The 2,751-nt window shown below is 48.9% G+C and overlaps 1 protein-coding gene across 1 annotated transcript in view; it reads left to right on the plus strand.

Moving 5' to 3' along the window:
- The first annotated feature begins 1,918 nt into the window (after positions 1-1,918).
- Positions 1,919-2,751, plus strand: part of PITPNM2 (phosphatidylinositol transfer protein membrane associated 2) — a 134,033-nt gene continuing 133,200 nt past the window's right edge. Inside the window, exon 1 of the mRNA XM_035016885.1 lies at positions 1,919-2,000. The gene's annotated coding sequence lies outside the window, so the exon portion shown is untranslated. The remainder of the gene's footprint in view (positions 2,001-2,751) is intronic.

Genomic DNA, 2,751 nt, shown 5'->3' on the forward strand with positions numbered 1-2,751 from the left:
AAGCGATAAGAAGCTTCCTTCCATTTTAAAGGAGATTATGTAAAGTACCTGGTGCTTAGTAACTTTTCAACAAAAGTACACATTTCAGATTCATTCTGAGTTAATGAGGTGTTTGAAGTAGTGATTTAGGACTTTTAAAATAGAAAAGTAGGTTGTGCCCCCAGCAATTGACTTAAGAATGACCTTGGGTTGGTTGTCATTTCTGTTAGGTGGTCTAAGATGATCTCTCCACTTTTTTGCAAGAAAAATGAGATTTGGAGTTCAAATGATCCTCTTCCTGGTGTGAGGTGTTTGTTTTTTACGTGACTATTAAAACTGGTAACCTGTTGGGTAGAAGTTCAGAAGCATCTTAAATAGGTGATGGGTTATTTGATGTAAATATAGGCTATTTTCCTTAAAAAAAAAAAAAAAGGTGGCCACTGAAGCAAAATAATGGCTCCTTTGAATGTTCCATAACTAGACCTCCACCGTGGGGGCCTGTAAGGTAGGACCGCAGGAAGGCCGGCACTGGGCATCAGAAGAGCCATATATAAAGATGAGGATTGTTTTTAGAGTTTGACGTACAACCAAACCGTGTTCCCCTCCTTAACTCTGAAAAGCCAGGTGCTTTGCTGAATGCTATTTAAATTTGAATTCTGCACTTAAATATGTAGTAAAATTAGACATTTTTGTCATTCTAATTTTTATCTCAAAAGCAATTTTCATTACATTTTAATGTGCCACTTGGGCTGTGAGGCTTTAAGAAGCTTTAAAAAATAAGTGCATACCTAGCACCCCTTAAGAATCCTACAGGTAAATCATGTTTACCCGTCATGAGAGTGTGTGTGGTCATGAGATGTACAGGTCTGATTAAACCAATTATATTGCACACATTCTGCAGGAGATAATTTTTTGCCAAGAGTTCTGCGGCAGTTTGATAATAGATTAAACTACACCAGTATTCTTAGGACCTTAGAAGCTTTCTCCTTCCGATTTATGTTTTATTTCAATAGATGCCTCTCAGATAGGAGGAATCAAGCCATAAATTTGCATTTGCTGGACATGATATACCATGTCATCGCTGTGACTACAGACTTCAAAGATAATTGTCTTACTCACCATTGCACTGTAACAGTGACCAAATATAATGTGAAACACTTGCTTCCTGCAGTGCTGCTGATAGGCAAAGACAAGTGCTTGCTGCAGGTGTTTTTAACTCTAGGCAAGTATGGGAGTCATGGAATTGTAAGCTCTGTCAGAGCAGGGACCCTCATGTCTTCATTCTTGTATACAGGCACTCAATAAATATCTGTGGATATGAACTACATTGTGATATTCGTGTATTTATTCCTACCGGGTTATTGTGAGATCTGCTTTTTGATGGGCTTAAGGCCTGCAAGTTTTGAGTGCAATCATGGCAAGGTTACGATGGTATCACCCAGGGCCTCAATTGGGGCTGGTGGACAGGCAAAGAGCCTGACTCTGGAGATGTCCGTATGCTCCGAAAACCTTTCTTAGTGGGACTTAAGGCACCTCTTGGTGGAGGGAGGAAGGTGAGGGCTTTGTATTTGTTGGGACACCTTCACTGGTCTCAGAGCAATTGTCCTAAGAGCGTAAGGTAATTTGAGAGTTGCATAATGATGGCTTTCCTGGCTTCCTCTCCAATTCTGACAATCACCACAGGGATGAGCAGCCTCTGGTGGTTTTCCTCTCTCTGACTTTATCAGAACAGTCTGGGACTGCTTTAATTTTAGCACTTGCCCTTCCAGGGAGAGTGCGCCTTTCACCCACAGGAAGTGATACTTGGTGATAGGTGAGCTAGGTTTTAGCTGTGCCCGATTTAATTCCATTACTTCAGGTCTTGGCACAAAAGGCCATTCCTGCTCAATCCAAATACACACTTGGCCATTTTAAGTTTCACCCAGTGCCCTCTCGGTCGTCTTGTTCACGTCTGGAGAGTCCAATCGGGAGGAAACCTCAAGATGAAGCTTTTTCTGATCCTTCTGCAGTGCCTTTACGAGGTCGGGGACTAGAGCTTCACGCGTCCCTTCCGGCTGTTACTACTCCCGCTACTTTTGATTGCCAAGGGGCATTTTCATCTTTAGCCCGGAGCGAATGGATTCGGGGCCGGGGAAAGAACTGTCAGCTGCACACCTGGTCTCCGATGCAAGTAGCCGGCATCCAGGTTTGGGCCTCATGAAGTCGTATGCAGTTTGTTCCCCTAGATTGGTCATCTTGCTGCTTACCTTCGTTTTTAAGAAAGCTACTTAAGAGGGGCAGTGCCCGCAAGCCTACTCGTCCCCTTCCGCGAGTGCACTCGGCTCCTCCAGGACCGTCAACGCCCCCCGCCCCCGGCCCGGCGGGGCAGCGAGCCCAGGCCGCGGCGGGGGACGGCGAGTCGGCCCGAAGTTCGCCGGGCTTCTTCCGGCGGAGCCCAGCCCTCGGGGCGGGCGGGGGCGGCCCCTCGCCGGGACTCGCCGCCGCTCCCCGCGCGGCCTGACGGAGGCGCAGGCCCGCCGCCGAGTGGGGGAATGCGAGGCGGGCCCGGCGCGCACGGGCAGCAGCGGCCGCTGGGGCGCGCGGGGCACGGCGGCGCCGCGGCGTAGAGCTGTCCAGCCCGTCCGCGGGCGCGCCCGGCCCCGCGCCCCGCCGGCCGCCGCCCCCTCGGTGGGGGGGGCGCGGGCCGCGCGGCCCCTCTCGGCGGCGGGCCTGCGCCTCCGTCAGGCCGCGCTTTTTTTTTTTTTTTTTTTTTTTTTTTTTTTTTTTTTTTTT

This window comes from Mirounga leonina, unplaced genomic scaffold (genome assembly GCF_011800145.1).
Source record: "Mirounga leonina isolate KUSES-001 unplaced genomic scaffold, KU_Mleo_1.0 Mir_171, whole genome shotgun sequence".
Classification (NCBI taxonomy): Eukaryota; Metazoa; Chordata; class Mammalia; order Carnivora; family Phocidae; genus Mirounga; species Mirounga leonina.